At 43.1% G+C, this 17584-nt stretch overlaps 1 protein-coding gene across 1 annotated transcript in view; it reads right to left on the bottom strand.

Moving 5' to 3' along the window:
• The window catches only part of TRPC5 (transient receptor potential cation channel subfamily C member 5), a 217186-nt gene extending 204562 nt beyond the window's left edge, over nt 1-12624 (bottom strand). The window contains exon 1 of the mRNA XM_087727145.1: nt 12505-12624. The gene's annotated coding sequence lies outside the window, so the exon portion shown is untranslated. The remainder of the gene's footprint in view (nt 1-12504) is intronic.
• Nucleotides 12625-17584: the final 4960 nt, after the last annotated feature.

The raw sequence follows: 17584 nt of genomic DNA, 5'->3' as shown, positions 1-17584 counted from the left end.
GGAGAGAGTAGACTTGTCTTGTTTCTCCTCAGTTACCTCTTCTACACTTCCTCTAGTCCAGTCTTTCTCAATCTTAGCCCCTTTAAGATGTGTGGACCTCAACTTCTAGAATGTGAAAGTTGAAGTCCATACATCTTAAAGTTCTCAAGATTGGGAAACATTATTGCCTTTGGAAATCAGGAGACTTTCTGGAGATGAAATTCAGATTTCATGTATATAAAGTATAGCCCCAATTGCTTGGTATATATGTCTCTTTCTGGGGAAGTGGATTGAAATCTGGAGGAATCTGGAAGGTTCTCCATTGTGGTTAAAGCATCTACATACATGGCTCCATCAGCAAACTATCAGTCACATGTTGTTAGTTATTTATGTAATTGCTGCTGGTGAGACTTAAGTACACTTGATTTCATTTTTCTCTGAGAGACAAGCTTTCAAAGCACATAGTTTTTATTATATTATTGTCATTGTTACAACCAGCACCATATCTGGTGGAACAATATAGACCAATTAAGGTGACTTTGACCTGCTTGGGCAACTCACATTCTTCCAACATTGAGGGTATATTTTGAGATTTCTCATAACAGAATGTCACAGGAAATTCATAACTGGCTAAAACTTCTGAGAAAAACATTAAAATCACGCAAGGCATCTTAACCAAACATTTTCTTTGAGTTGCTGGACAATTTAGGACTTGTGAATATGCAGAAACAGAAAAATGGCAATTCACTAGAATACATCTACTTTTCTGAAAGACATGGATCCTTTTTGAGGATAGATATGATACAGATTTCAAACTATTAGGCTACTAAGTTTTCTAAAGTAGAGATATTTTTTGATCATAATCCTATGGAGTTTTGTTTCTAAAAGGAAATCTATTTTTTATGTGGATGCTAAATGAAATGTTCTTACAGAACGAATAGTGGAGGATTGTAAAAAGAAATGAAAAGATTTTTTTTTAAAAATAATTTGAACAAAGTACTGATTTAAGAATGGTTTGGGACACGAGTAAAACATTCAATACATTTGCACTGCATGTCAAAAATAATTTGGCAAATATGTTTCAAAATATGTTTTATATCTTTTCTTGGGATTGTTGCAATTCCCTTCGGTAGTAGCCATGTGATGTTTGAAAGGACATGGCTGTTTTAAAGACTGGTGATACATTTTCAGTTGCATCACCATTTTCTATGGGCTAAGAAGCACCTTTTTAGACCCAAATTTGTGGCCTTGGACAAATTTACTCTTACTTTAGCTCAGTTAATGGATTGTGATCTGTCCAAGGTCCTGATAAACTATTTCCTTATCTTGTTTTGGTGATCAAGCACTCTTAAACTCTTTAGGCAATTTCCTGTGTTGTTCCTCACCTATAGAAATAAATCTTGTCAAACTAAAGCAAACTACCTTACACCAAAAACTGAGAACTATTAGGGAGGAGTCTTCTTCATTCTCTTTCTTCCACACAAACTGTCTAAACTTTATTGGCATTTGAGCCAGTGGTGAGTTTTCAATTTTTTTACTACCGGTTCGCTCATGCACGCATGCTCATGCGCAGAAGTGTCTGGGCAGGTAGGTGGAGCCCCCCTTGCTGCCACTACCATTTCTCCCAATCGGGTCAAACCAGCAGAAACCCACCTGCGATTTGCTTGTCTGAAATGCACTCCCTTCCTCCTGAGTATCCAGATTACAGGTGGTCCTCAATTTTGCAATTGTTTATTTAGTGCCATTTGAAGTTAGACTGCACTTTAAAAAGTGATTTATGACAATTGTTCACATTTATGATTATTGCAGCATCCCCAGTGTCAGGTAATCAAAAATTGGATGCTTGGCAAGTGCCTCATATTTATGACAGTTGCACTGTCCCCGGGCCATATGACCAATTTTGGTGATCTCCTAAAAAACCAGATTCACTTAACAACCATGTTATTAATTTAACAAGTGCAGTGATTCCCTTAACAACTGTGGCAAGAAAAGTTGTACAATGAGGCAAAATTCACTTAACAACTGTCATGCTTAGCAACAGAAATTTTGGGCTCAGTTGTAGTTGAGGACTGCCGGTACATTCTATCACAGAAGTCCCCAACCTTTGCGACTTGGTGGCCTGTCTGGGGAGGGGAGAGGGCAGTGGTGGGATTCAACCACTTTGGGAAAACCAATTGTTAACTTTCTGAGCAATTGGGTGAACTGGTTGTTTGAAGAAATCATTAAGGCAGAGAGCCAGTTGTTAATTTGTTTGAATCCCACCACTGGGAGAGGGGAACTTGTATGCACAAATAGTGACCCGTTGCGCATGTTCAACAGCCCTTCTCTGAAGGACAAGTTGAGCTGCACGCTCCAGCTAGCCTCTCACACGACCCAATTCTAAATAGGTCATGGACAGTGGTGGGTTTCCATTTTTTTATACTACTGGTTTGCTTGTGTGTGCATGCGCGCTCAAGCACAACACTTTTGCACATGCACAGAAGCATCCAGGTGTGTGGGCGGAGTCTCCCACCACTGCCACTACCAATTCACCTGATCCAGGCCGAACTGGGAGCAACCCACCTATGGCCATGGCCCAGTAGTGGACCACAGGCTGGGAGTCAGGGACCCCTGTTCTATCACACCAATCAGCAATACGGCTGACTGGGGAATTCTGGGAGTTAAAGTGCACATATCTTAAATTTGCCAAGGTTGAGAAACCCTGAACAATAGGATTTGTGTTCAGTAACTACAGTATTCAAGATCTCTCTTTGGGAGATTATTAGCTTACGTGAATATTGGAAATAAAATGCTTCATTTCTGGCTTTTTATACTGGTGGGAGAATAAGCACCAGATGTCATCTTTATTCACCTTTAACACCTGGTGATAGCATTAAGCCATATTGGATTTCCATAAATGAGATTTTAAATGAGATGTTATTAATCTCATTAATCTTACCCTGTGACAGCTTTATATGAGTAATTACAGGCGTAGTTTCCCCCCAAAAGTACAATGATGAGGACTATGTTTGACTGAGTGATAAATAAATATAACTGGAGCAAAGAAAGAGGAGTTCCCTCCATCAGCAGAGATCCCACTGCATAAGATTTGGTTGGCTGAAGTAAATACAATGCATTATTCAAAGAAAAGAAAGAAAATTCAATTATCTCTTAAACTTAATGTAATAATATATGGAAGCCATTTATAGCTTATTGGAATAGGAAGAGCCTATTGTGATGCAGACATTTTTATTTACTGTGCTATGAATATTTGAGCTGATCATTTCCCCTTTTATTTTATTATAGAATTTTCTAAATTGGGTTGCAAGGCGGTAGTTGCAAGATACTTGAATTACAAATGAAAACAACACTTGTGGTTGTCCTGAAGTTCTCAAATCTGTAAAGTGTCATTCTTATACAGAGGGATTAGGGAAAGAGCCAATGAAGAAAACTAGAAGATGTTACACCCCATGAAGCTTTGGGGAAAGAGACCATAGATGAGATCAAGAGAAAAAAAATCCTCACTGATATGTTTAGTGATTAAATATTTCTTCAGTGTGTAGTTTCATTTTTCTCACTGAATTCCTTCTCGTTGTGTTGGCTACAAACCCCAGAATTACTTGTCATTAGGTGAGGGATGGTATGTTGTCCATTGGGTTTTTCTCAGCTTTGTAAATCCATTTTCATTCCTTCTTCTAAGGATATTGATTTTTTCAAATGTCTTCCTGAATAGGACGAAAGGGATTCCTTCTTTCCTTCCTTCTTTCCCAAGCTACTATGTCTTTCCTTTCCCTCCCTTCCCTTCCCCTCCCTTCCCTTTCCTTTCCCTCCAAGATGGGAGAATGTGAAATGGACAGTGCTGCCTCATCTTATTTCCCCACAGCCCCAGTTTTGTTGCTACATTGCTGCAATCATCTGATTTGTGCCAGAGAAAGTAGAAATGTTGGCAACTGGGGTACACTGAATCTGCTGTAAACCTTCTTTTGTCAAAGTAATTGAAGTGAGAAGTGTGAACTACATGTTGGATAGTTTGTGTCTTTATTTACAGGCCTCAGAAAATATTAGAGTGATTGGGTTAGCTCAACATCACTCATATAAGGGGCATCTGTGGTGACCCAGGCAAGTTTGGAGGAGGGAGGAATCCATTGTCCCCGGTGGAGGAAGGGGAGACCACGAAGAGTGCCAAAATCTTGTCCTCCAAAGAAACCTTGCCCTATGCTTGTGCCAAGTACTAAGAAGGGACTTTCCTTCCTTCCTTCCTCCCTCCCTCCCTCTTCTTCTTTTCCCTTCCCTCTTCCCTCTTCATTCTCCTTTCTTCTTCCTTCCCCTCTTTCTTTATTTTTCCTTCCTTGCCCTCTTCTCATCTTTCCTTTAACTTTGTCTTTCCTCTTTCTCTTTCTCCTTTCCTGTCCCTTCCTTCTTGGATGCAAAAGGGGAAACAAGAGCAACAAAGATGATTAGGGGACTGGAGACTAAAACACATGAAGAACGGTTGCAGGAACTGGGTATGTGTAGTTCAATGAAAAGAAGGATCTGGGGAGACATGATAGCAGTGTTCTGATATCTCAGGGGTTGCCACAAAGAAAAGGGAGTCAAACTATTTTCTTTTAATTGGGCATGAATACTTAACATTTTCCAAGGCACCTGATGGCAGGACAAGAAGCAATGGATGGAAACTAATCAAGGGGGGAAGCAACTTAGAACTGAGGAGAAATTTCCTGACAGTTAGAACAATTAATCAGTGGAAGAGCTTGCCTCCAGAAGTTGGTGAATACTCCTACGCTGGAAGTCTTTAAGAAGATGTTAGATAGCCATTTGCCTGGAATGGTATAGGGTTTCCTGCCTAGGCAGGCGGTTGGACTAGAAGACCTCCAAGGTCCCTTCCAACTCTGCTATTGTATTGTATTGTATTTACCCTTTGGTTTTGTTCTGATATTAGTTTGTTTTGCCAGCCCTTTGTCAGTGAAAACAGAGCCTGGGGGGTTGTGCACAGCCCTGCTGACCTCCGTTTTTGCTGGCATAGGGCTGGAGGAGGCCATCCAGGCCAAAAACGGGGCATAGGAGGGCCACATTTAGCCTTCCTGAGGTCCATTTCACTGGTAGAGGCACCACAGGTCAGCCCACGGGCCTTTAGGTTGACACATCTGGCTTAATACAATATGTAAAGCCAGTTAGTTTAACACACCAGAGTAGAGGCATTTCACTCCAAAAATATAGACCTAGACAAAGCTACTAAAATTTAGCCTGGCACTGACTTAACATTTCTCCTAGTCGAGAAATGATGATTAAGTGAATAAGTTTCCATCCCAACTCAGACCAGGCTTATTCCTGAGATAGGGAGAAGATTTCAGAATCTACTGACTCAGATAGTCAATCGGTGAAAATGATTCCGTATATCACCAGGCTTGAAATTTTAGGCCTGGATAACCTTGAACTAGCAGTCTACATTCCGACCTGAGCTTAGTGCACAAGATAATCTGCCATAACGCCCTACCTTTCAATTACTACTTTTACTTCAACTGCAATAACACAAGGACTATCAATAGATACAAACTAAATGTAATCCGTTCTAATCTTGATTGCGGGAAAAACGATTTCAGCAATAGAGTAGTAAACGTGTGGAGCACCCTACCTGATCCTGTTGTTAGTTCCTCTAACCCCCATACCTTTGACCTTAAGCTGTCTACTGTGGACTTTACGTGTTTCTTAAGAGGTCCCTAAGGGGGCGTGCATAAGCACACCAGCGTGGCTACCGTCCCTGTCCTATCATCCCATTTATATGTACTCTTTTTAAGTGTTTATGGCTGTTTTGCTTATTTTATCCATTTATTTGTGCCATTTTTTCACGTGTTTTTCATACTTGTTTCCTTGTACTTATTGACAAATAAAATAAAATAAATAAATTCTAAACATTCACCTTAAATCTTGGAGAACAGGCTCCTAGATACAAGCAAATGCTACGAAAACTGACAATCTCTGATCCTAATTTTTTTATTTCAAGTAACTCGGCTGTTCTAAAATGGACCGATATTTGGCAGAGCTGATCCTTGCAAGCACCTCATCTGTGAGTGTTCCTTCCCTGAGTTCATCCTTCCTTTCTCCCTCTCCCTTTCTCCCTCCCTCTCTCTCTCTCTCTCTTTTCTTTCTGTATCCCATAATGATTTACATGTTTGTTTACTCTGAGCTACATTCATCTGAGTCATGCAACACCCTCTCCTGCTAGTAGATTACAATGAACTCTGAAGCAGCATTTTCTGCAAGAAAAATTCTGGCATTGCAAATATTTTAGACGACATCGCAAACCTTTGGGCTGAATCTTCCAGTTTGAAGATCTCCATCCCCTAATTTTATATTTTCTTTCCCTTTGCCTTTCTGTACTATCAGTGAATTCTGTCAGAAAGCAGCAAAACAATTCATGCTGGAACGCTGAAAGCTGAGTTTAAGGTTGTGGAAAAGGGCAAGAATATTTCCATATCACACTGAATGTACTGTCTGTTAGCTCATGGGAGCCTTGCAAAGATTCCTAGAATTGATGGAATCTCATCCAATCTTCTTTCTTCTTTGTAAGATTGTTTCATACCCTTTTTAGTATTGTGCACTGCCCAGAGTTGCTATGGAGTTGGGAGCTTTATAAATTGAACAAATTAATAAATCAATGTGACAGGATCATCCATACAGTCTGAAATAGTCCACCTTGGCAAACTTCTCCAATGCTGTCACATGCCATTTCATCATCTCTATCCAGAACTGTTAACTTTCCAAATCTACATAATCTTTGATGACATTCATACAAGGTACTAAGCCACATTTAAGTTTAGTTTAGTTTATTGTCATTACACATGGTACAATGAAATTAAATGCCGTCTTCAGTGTACATTATAACTATAAAAATAAAAACACAAACATACATCTTTACTTTCTATATAATTAAAATTAAAAACCCGATATTGCACTATACCATAGAATTCGGAGTTACTGCCCTGGGATAGAAGCTGTTTTTCAGCCTATTTGTCCTTGTTTTCATTATCCTGTACCATCTGCCAGATGGTAATAGTTAAAAAAAAGGGTGCCCAGGATGAGATGGATCTTTAAGGATGTTTTGAACTTTCTTAAGGCACTGGGAGCTATAAAGCTCTTCCAAAGAGGGGAGAGGACAACCCATGATCCTCTGGGCAATGATGTTGACCCTCTGGAGATAATATCAGTTTACAGAAATAAAGTACCATATTTGGATTCACACAACAGCCTCACCCAAAAACAAGCAATGTGTTCCATTTTTGCTGGCTTTGCATGTTGTGCCAAGTGTATCACAGAGGAGAATCAAGTGGGACATGACAACTGGCTGGCTTACAGCAGCTGGAATGCCTACAGAAAGTTGGTTTTGGAAAATTATGGGAGACCTGACTTTTTTTTTAAAGTACATCAAGCACAGCTGATTAAATTACAGGAGCTACAAGGATGGAAATGAAAAATGTTCCCAGCTCAAAAACAGATTCAGTCCATTGTGGGACAAAATGACAAAAAGTCTGGAAGTTTAAATTCAAGGCTTCCAGAGAGCATCAAACAGTTTGATAATCTCAGGACAATTTTATGCTGTTTCTGCATGAATGAAACATGCTATTCCCACAGAATAAGGTAAAGGTTCCCCTCACACATATGTGCTAGTCATTCCAGACTCTAGGGGGCGGTGATCATCTCCGTTTCAAAGCTGAAGAGCCAGCGCTGTCCAAAGAAGTCTCCGTGGTCATGTGGCCAGCATGACTCAACGCCGAAGGATCACGAAAAGCTGTTCCCTTCCCACCAAAGGTGGTTCCAATTTTTCTACTTGCATTTTTACGTGCTTCCGAACTGCTAGGTTGTTAGAAGCTGGGACAAGTAACTCACTCTGTTAGGCAGCGCTAGGGATTCGAATCGCCGAACTGCTGACCTTTCTTATCAACAAGCTCAGCGTCTTAGCCACTGAGCCACCACATCCCTTTCCCAACAAATAAGTGTTTGTATATTGCTATTTTTAGACAACTTTGCTATCTCCGTAAGAATCCATAGCAAACATATAAAACAGGGCACTGTAAGAAAAGGATACAGACATTAGTAGCAAATTCATTGGCAACTACTAATGCAGAGCTAGCATTTGGGAAATTTCAGGTGCAATGTTGATTGAAAAACAGTGTGTAAAGTTATGGGCAATCAATTGGATGTGAGCATGAGCTGGATGCAATCAAATGAGAAAACAAGGCTTTAATTAAAATGGACGAGATATGCAAATGACTAAAATATTACCCAACTTTCTCTCAACTGGAAAAGGGGGATATCAGTTGGCTATTCTTTAATCTGTCATCTTTTACATCATTATATTCACAGGTATGTATGCAAGGTAGTTTTCCCAAAACCTCTATTAGTAAATCAGAAACTGAAGGGAGATCTTGATTCTTCCTTTATTTTCCACAAGTCTAATTTGGTTTGGCAAGTTAATAGAAAAAAAAGCAAACCAAGAGAAGTAAATTGCCACCTTTAAAGTAAATTAAGCCTTTAGGGGTTCTTTTTAAATGCAATGAGGACAGTATGATTAATTGTTAGAAAACTGCATGCATGGACTCCCTTACCCAGGAGCTAAAGGTTTTTAAGGGGTCCTTGGTCTCTCTGAGCTTGATTGCATTTTTCAATACCCAGACTGGGTAATATTATCAGTGCTAGAAGGGGGAAGGATTTGCCAGGAGGAGGAGGAGGAGGAGGAGGAGGAGGAGGAGGAGGAGGAGGAGGAGGAGGAGGAGGACTGTGAGGTCTTCTCTTAGTTGTTTTCTTGTAGACGTTTCATTACCCAGACTAGGTAACATTATCAGTGCTAGAAGGGAGAAGGATTTGCCAGGAGGAGGAGAAGGAGGAGGAGGAATAAGACTACAAGGTCCTTGATGTTCTCTTGGTTGTTTTCTTGCAGATGTTTCATTACTCAAACAGTGCTAAAAGGGAATGAGGTTTGCTGTCCCTTCTAGCACTGGCGATGTTACCTAGTTTGGGTACTAAATGTCTGCAAGAAAGCAACCAAGCTCAGAGAGCACTAAGGCCCCTCATTCCAGCCCTGAGGTACAAATATTCTCCTTTATTGGTGCTAAAGGTTTTGCTGCGTTTACCCAAAGTAAGAGAGAAAGCCCACTAAAACAGCAAGATTTATATTTTTATCTTTCTTGCTGAATTAATAGCACTTGGAATGTCTTTTACAAACCCCTCACAATTCTAAGATTCAGAGATAAAAACCCAGCCTGATCTGGGAAGGGGAGTTTGTCCATTTTATGGTCAGCATCCCATTAACCAAGAGTTCAAGAGCCTCTTGGTTAAAGACAGTTGCCCCATAGACTTTCTAGGAACAAAGACTCAACCATTCTCTCAATATTCAGCTTATGCTTCTGATGCATCACGATTGCAGGATTCCTTATAATCATCCAGGGTGCACTTTCTCCATGCTTCCCCCTCCCCCCAAAAAAAATCAACATTAAGCTTATGTGTCCATGCATGCAACTCTGCACATGTTTGGATGCCACACCAATGGTGAGGCCCATAATCCACACTTACTCATGCATTCCCTGATAGACGGGAAGGAAGCTAATAAAACACACCAGGAAAATAGAATGATAAACCAAAGAATAACTACTGCTCGTATTTGGGTCAACAGACAATATTTTCACTCCATATATAGAGGTGTTTTACGTTCCCTGGATGAGTTAGAAGAAAAATGCCCAGCCTGCTTCTACTTAATGGCTTTGTAGGTTTCAGTTCAACAGAACTCAACGGGAGAATAAACAAGCTGTTTTATTTGAATAAAGCAACATTTCAAAACCCTTGTTGAATCTTTCGCACAGCAAAAGGAATGAGGTGCCTCATAAGCCCCTTTTGTGTAGAATGGCATCGAAGAAGCACATTCGCTTCTTTGTAGGTGCAGCTTCAGACCACCAAGAAAAATACTTTGCATTTATATAGCTTTTCCCTCTTGAGAATGAGACAAGAAAGGGGGGGGGGAAGAAGCAGGAAAAGGTGGAGGGTTTCCTCACAGGAAATCTGGGGAAAAACCTCAATCTTGCTACATTCAAGCTCGCCAAGCAAGAGCAAGGCTTAGCATCCCATCTCAGCTGCTCACTTATGTCTTGAAACAAGTTATATTTAAGTTTCATCTGACAGGGCATTTTATTTGGGTTCCTGCTGCTCTGGCCAACTGAGAGGCACTTAAGCAAAAGTCATTTGGTGGCCACAGTGGAAACAGGCAGAGAGGATCTAATCAGAGAGAAAAAAAATTCATCCCAGACCCTTATCTGGTAAGCAAGCAGATGTGTGATCATCTTGAGAATGCAAAGAGGTCCTGGGAGGAGCGCTTGCAACCTCTGGAAAGGTCCCCCAGGGCTAAACAGGAGCAAACTGCGCAGCTGGCCAGAAATTGGCAACCCTCCAGAGAGCCACAGTAAAATTCTGAGCACATTCCTATCAAAGAGAGGTGAGCAATGTCGAGGTGGTATGTGTGCATTTTAAAATGCCAGGAGATCTGGCAAATAGCTAAGCAAAAAAAAAGCACTTAGGTAGAGAGAGGGGGAAATTATGTCCGGTGACAGCATTAAATTTATCCAGTAGAAAGTATTAAAGGCTTTCTGGAGGCATCACAGTTTATGTTTTTGTACATGTTGGGCGCATGTATTTCTGTCTCTCACACACCTATATGGTCCCTCAACAAAAAAGCAGCACAATCAACGAGAAACACTCAGACACATACCCACACCCACACTGTGACTTCCCAATTATCCTCAAGGAAGGAGGGAGGGATGGAGGAAGAGAGAGGGAGAGGAAGAGAAAGGGAGAGAGGGAGAGGGGAAGGGAGGAGCGAGGGGAGAGGGGTGAGAAAGACAGAGAAAGAAAAAAGGGAGAGGGAGAGAGGGGAAGGGAGAGAAAGAGAGAGAGAGAAAGAAAGAGAGAAAGAAAGAGAGAAGTTTCTTCTTCCCCATTCCTTTCTCCAAAGAATGTATCCATCTTCTTGGACTTGATGTTAACAATAACAAATGGTTAAGAATTAAAAATGTGTGCAAGAGACCTGTGATCAAAGCCACCCTGTGCTCAACAGAAATCAAGCCCACTAAAATTAAATGGAGTGACTTCTAGTTAAGACCTGCGTCTTCCTCTGAAGGCAGACAAGTTCCAGTCATAAAATCTAAATGAGCCAGCATCTTTGAAGGTTCCAAGACAAGGCCTCCTGAGATAGTTGGCTTTCCCATCCCTTCCAAGTGCAGTTTCAATCTATAACTGCCCATATAGCCAGGATAAAGAGATGGATGGATAAAAAATGGTATGTAGCTGTATGTATGTATGTATGTATGTAGAATGGATGGATAGTCGGATGGATGGAGAGACAGATGGATGGATGTATAAATGGATGAGAAAGAGAGAGATGAGACATTACTCTCTGAAGTGAGAGACGTGAGTTGATATTTCTGGGAATTAACCAAGATTGCTTGAAGTAATGCTAACTCTTGGAAGCTGGGAACAAATCTGACAAGAAGCCATCAAAGCACATCATTGAACAGTGGAAATTTTTTTGCAGCAGGAGTCTTTTTGAGGGCTCAGAGAATTCAGAAACAATGCAACTAGCCTCCTTCCTTACCTTAAACAGCCTTTCAGGGCAAGTAGGTTTCATAAAGGCTTCTGCACAGTTTGCAGGATGATTATCCTGGCATCTCTTGAAGTTACAGAATAACTGTCAGAAACTGGCGATTTGCATTCTGCAAATGTTCTGATTTTGCACTCAGGAGCCCTTCTGAGGGTTTTTTGGGGGGGGGAGTCTCCTGGCACTCCTATGGTCATTCTGTTGGGTGTGGGAGGGCTTTTTACCCCAAGTTGTGCCATGGCAGTATGACTATCTTCCAAGAGCAGAAATTTACCCCTATTTCAAAGTAAATCCCATTAAGTTCAAGGGAACTTAGTCCGGAGCAAACTGGTCAGATTGCAGCCTTCAGCGCTTTACAACGTATTCCTCATTATTCCTCGTGAGTAAATTGCCCGAAGTCAAGAAGGTAACATAGAGGTGCCTGCCAGCTTGAGAAATGCTCGTGTATTTATCCATTTTCGCTCCCATCGCTTTTATTCTCTGGCCGAGAAGCGGGAGGGAGAGACGTGGGAGAGGTTTGGGGTTCAGGCATGGAGGGATGAGATTGGGGTTCAGGTAGGGAACATGCAGAGCGTTGTGAATTTGGGGTTCAGGCAGGGAGGGATGAGACGGGAGATCCGTTCTTGAATGTAACTGAGATCTGAGTCCATTTCTCGTTCATGGCAACGATCTTTTGCACGCTCCCACCCCTTAGAAGAGCCCCGTTGCAAGACACCACAACCAGCCTTTGCACGTCTGAACCACGCAATTCCTCGCACGCCTGAACCCCGTAAACAAGAGACACGCATCCCTGCCCAGTGCCCACCCCGCAGCATCTGGAGCTGTTCCCCCCTCCCTCATTTCGGAGAACCATGCAGAAGAAGGAAAGCTCCTAGCCCGGGCAACGGCACCAGACGCCCCCAACTCACCTCAGCGAGCGACACACGGGGCTTCTACCTCATCCGGAGGTCCCGCTCCCCTTGCGCGGCGGGAGGAAAACCAAGGGGGCGCGCATCATCCTCTTCCTCCCTCTCACCACAATTCAGGCGCCGAGGCCAGGGTTGGGGAGGGGGCGGCGCGGCGGCGCAGGCGGGGGTCTGGGAGGGTCGCCCCGCGGCGTCTTCTTCCATGAGTCTCTTGGGTGGGGTGGGGGGCTCCTCCCAAACTTGCCCATCCGCCCACCGCTAGGCGAAGAGCGGGCGCGTCTCCCTGGGCGAAGCCTGTGTCGGAGCTGCGCGGATCCACGGGGCAGACGAGGCGGGGGGAGGGATTGGGGAGAGGGGGGAGCCACGCGGAGGGGGAGGCAGGCGAGCAGCTTTAGCTGTCGGGATTGGCTACCGAGCCAGCCGCCGCCGCTGCCGCGCTTCGGAGGTTCGGGGGTCGAGAGTGGGCAGAGCCCCCGGGGAAGCCGCCGCGCGCCCCTCGCCTCCCCTTCGGCCCCGCCAGGCCTCCGCGCGCAAGAGCCGCCGAAGTGGCCCCGCCGCGCACGGGAGACTGAGCCGGCTAGTCCAGCCCCTGCGACGGCAGCGACGGCAACGACCGCGGCTCCTTCTCCAGCCTTTCCCCGCGGTAGAGGCAGCCGCTTCCCCGCCTGCTTGCCAGTCGGTCTTCCCGAGCTGAAGTTGGCGGTCCTTCTTCCCTCCCACCAGGGAAAGGGGGTTAGGGGATCGTCGTTTCCTTTGGTTTCTGGTAATTACACCCTTCCTTCCTCCCTCCCTCTCTTCCTCCCTGCCTTCCTTCCCTTCCCGCCTTTCTACTTTCCTCCCTCCTTCTCTTCCTGTTTTTCTCCCCCCTTCCTTTCTCCCTTCCCGCCTTTCTACCTTTCTCTCCCTCCATCCTTCCCATTCTGTTTCCCTCCCCCTTCCTTCCCCCTTCCTTCCTTGTTTCTTTCTCCCCCTTCCTCCTTCCATTCCTGTTTTCCTCCTCCCCTCTCTCCCTTTCTTCCTTCCTCCTTTTCTTTCCCCACCTTTCTACTTTCCTCCCTCTTTTCCATCCTGTTTTCCTCCCCCTCCTTCCTCCCTTCCCTTCCCGTCTTTCTACCCTTCTCTCCCTCCCTCCTTCCCTTCCTGTTTTCCTCTCCCTTCCTTCCCCCTTCCTTCCTTGTTTCTTTCCCTCCCTTTCTGTTTTCCTCCTCCCCTCTCTTCCTTCCTCCCTTCCCTTCCAACCTCTGTACTTTCCTCCCTCCTTCCCATCCTGTTTTCCTCCCCTCTTCCTCCTTCCTTCCTTTCCTTCCTTCCTCCCTCTCTCCCTCCCTCCCTTGCCTTCCCTTCCTGCCTTTCTAGTTTCCTCGCCTTCCTTTCTTCCTTCCTTCCTTCCTTCCTTCCTTGTTTCTTTCTCTCCCTCCCTCCCTCTTCCCTTCCTGTTTTCCTCCCCCCTTCCTTCCTCTCCCCTTCCTTCCTCTTCCCTTCCTGCATTTCTACCTTTCTCTCCCTCCCTCCTTCCCATCCTGTCCCCCTTCCTTCTCCCTTCCTTCCTTCCTTCCTTCCTTCCCCCTCCCTCCCTTCCCGCCTTTCTACCTTTCTCTCCCTCCTTCCCTTCCTGTTTTCCTCCCTTTCTTCTTTCCTTCCTTCATGTTTCCTCCCTTCATGTCTCCTTCCTTCCTCCTTTCCTTCTCAAAATGTAAAAGCAGTATTTCAAAGAAAGCTGTTTCATTCACGCTGCTGGCACAGTACAAGGGAGAATTTTCCTTCCATTAGAACCTGTGTCATGGCAAACAAAGATATCCTACCTGGCATTTGTATTTTTATTTTTACTGAATATATTTGTCTCATGAGAGGGAAAAGGATTCTATCAGAACTATTTCGGCAAGAGTTACAGAAGTCAATGAAAGCAAACCAAAATATTTTCAAAAGAAAAGTAAGTGGAAGAAAACAAGCAGATGAGAAAGTTCCAAATTAGAACACTTGAGGAGCATTACATAGGTTTTTCTTAAATGAAGAACAACAGATTAGGACAATTGTCTATCAGATTATCCTTTTTTCTTTTTTTATTGTTCTTTTGACTTGTCTCCCCTTCTACTCCCTTTTATTTAAAGCATAGCAACTAAAGTATAAAGCAGGCAAGAGATTATGGATGGATGATTCTTGTTTTCAATTCTTGATTTAAACTGTCTTCTCTTATATATCCATCTCCATTCCTCTTCCCCCCCCCACCCTCTTTTTATAGGCAGGTGATACCATTAGAAGTTAGACAGGAAAGAAAGAAAAAGCTTTTTGATATAGGGCAATATGATTAAAAGCTAGAGTAAGCGATAGAAATACAGGGAATATCAATGTATTACATTTTTATTTGATAAAATGAAAGTAATAATGAGAAATAGCAGTAGCAATAGCAGTTAGACTTATATACCGCTTCATAGGGCTTTCAGCCCTCTCTAAGCGGTTTACAGAGTCAGCATATCGCCCCCACAGTCTGGGTCCTCATTTCACCCACCTCGGAAGGATGGAAGGCTGAGTCAACCCTGAGCTGGTGAGATTTGAACCACTGAGCTGCCGAACTAGCAGTCAGCTGAAGTGGCCTGCAGTACTGCACTCTACCCACTGCGCCACCTCGGCTCTAAATAGGTGGAATAATTGAATAATGATAGTCTGTAATCAAATATACGTGTATTGTTATGGGAATTTTATAAGTTGATTGATGTATAATAATGTTCAATTTGACTTATGTGTACTGGAATGTGTGGTGCCCAGGTGCCACACTGCTCACGCCTTGATTTGACATTTTTATTTAAAAAAAATTAAAACAATTAAAAACTTAAAGAAACAAAAAGATCAATCGTCTATCATCCTAGATGCCTACCAGTCATCTTTCACACAAACACACACAAACAGGTGTGCAATAGAGGAGACCCTTTGTAGCTCAGCGTTGAACTGTGGAGTCCTTGTTGCTCCTGAGCTTGGCGGTTTGCTTGCAGACATTTGTTACCTAACTAGGTAACATCATCAGTGCAGTTGGGATTTGCTCTGTTTATATGCAGTCTTCGTGGGGGTGAGGATGTGGTTTTCTCCTTGGCAGTTCCTTCATTAGGATATGGACATTGAATCTTTATTGATTAGCCCTTGAGCCATATCAAAGTGCAAAGTTCCAGAAACAAATTATTACCAAAAATTTGATAAAAGCCATTTAAAATGGAATTTGATAAAATACAATTTAAAATGGAATTGGGATAAAATACAATTTAAAATGGAATTGGGATAAAATACAGTCGAAAATGAAATTGGAACAGAATGCAATAATTTAAGATATAGATAAAATATGGTAAAATTATATTTTGGTGTCACCTCTGCAATCTACCCCAATCAGTCCTACGTATGTAGATCTAAACCAAACCATTTTGTTTTAAGGACTCTGCTGTGTTAAATGTCATTTTTCGCTTGTGGCTGCACATAAGATAAGTTGTTTTGATATGGGGATTCCAATGGGTCCTTTTGGTATATGGATGAAGGTACTTGTCTTTCACCCCCTTATACAAGCAACAATCCAATAGGATGTGAGCCAGGTCTTCTATCTCTGCCGCTCTGCAAATGCAGAGACACTCATTGTAGGGTATAGAATGGAATCTCCCATATCTGACCATTATGTCAAGCCATTCGAATTTCGCTCACGTCAATATCTCCCTAAGGTGCTTTGGCAGTTGTAACTTCAAATTACTGTCTACTTGAAAAATATGTTTGTATTTACTCAGCCATTTCAAGTTACCCACCTTACAAAGAATAGGTAGGATATTGTTTTCTGTTTGGTGGTTTATCCAGGGTTAAACATCTGCTTAACATCTTTAAAAAATGAAATGTCTGTAAGCAAACCACCAAGCTGAGAGAGCACCAAGGACTCTGCAGTACAGTCTGCCCATAAAAATATACATCCCCATAGAAGGGAAAGAAAGCTGCAGCCCTGTGAAGGGTTTCGTACTGAAAAATACTCATTACTGTATTCTAAATGGTTAGGTGAATCTATATTTTTCAGTCAAGTACATCTGCTAAAATCTCAACAGCTATTTGAGTATCTGGGGTTTCTCTACTTATTCCCATTTGCTTAACCATGGATATTAATTGACCAAAGGGGAAAAATGACTTTCACATGAGAACTAGTGAGGGGAAAAAGGGGAGGGAAAAGCATAATTAAATCCTTCCCCTGGGTCTTTCAATAGCTTTGATAAAGATATACAACCCTTTGTGAATTTTACATTGGAAATCAGATGCCCCGCCTTTCTTCCAGCAGAGTGAGAATTCCTGCTAAACAGACAGTTGCTCTACCAATCAATGCAAGGTTGGGAAACAGAAGTTAAGCCTGTCTGACTCAGGAGACTTCTTTTCATCAGGCATGGGCATCCAGAGAGGGTCTGCTCAAGATCCCACCACCATGAGAAGTGCATGAACCAAAAGGCAGCTTTCTCAGGAGCAATGTAGTGGAATTTCCAGCTAAAGGGGGGTGGGGGCATGGAGAGCGAAAAGGCTGGTTTAAAAAGTCCTTAAAAAGGAGGACGTGATAGAGGCCAAAGAACCCCTGGAATTTCTGAAGCCTTTATTTAGCAACAGCATTTGCATTTAGGTGTTGTGGCCCGCCAGAGACCAGCAGAGCAGGCAGCATATAAATCCAATAAACAAATAAACAAACAACAAACACCAGAGTCAGACAGTGAGGAGGTTGGGCAGGAGCATGGGCCAGTCCTGGAGGCTGGGGAAAGCTCGGAAGAGGGCTCTGCGTCAGAGGCCAAGGCCTCTGATCAGGTGCCTATGGAGCTAGACAGCAGTGAGGCAGAGGAACAGCTAGAGCCTATTCCCAATGTGTGCATGCACAGAGCTGCCAGAAGAAAAGAACAACTGAGAAATCAGGGTCGACTTAGGAGTAAAGTCACAGGTGGAAGGTGAATGGCCCCTCCCATAGGAAATAAAAAAGGAGCAAAAGGGGAGTGGGCTTTTGCAGGAAACAATTCATTTGATGGGTCGTTAGATTCATTTCAGGAGTGTGAAGATCTGTCCGTGAATCTCAGAAACTCTGTGCCCAGTCTTT

This window comes from Thamnophis sirtalis, unplaced genomic scaffold (genome assembly GCF_051295495.1).
Source record: "Thamnophis sirtalis isolate CommonGarterSnake01/CBP01778 unplaced genomic scaffold, rThaSir2_p1.2 scaffold_13, whole genome shotgun sequence".
In the NCBI taxonomy this organism is placed as follows: Eukaryota; Metazoa; Chordata; class Lepidosauria; order Squamata; family Natricidae; genus Thamnophis; species Thamnophis sirtalis.
The sequence above is the reverse complement of the archived record's forward strand: the minus strand, read 5'-3'. Positions and strand labels throughout refer to the sequence as shown.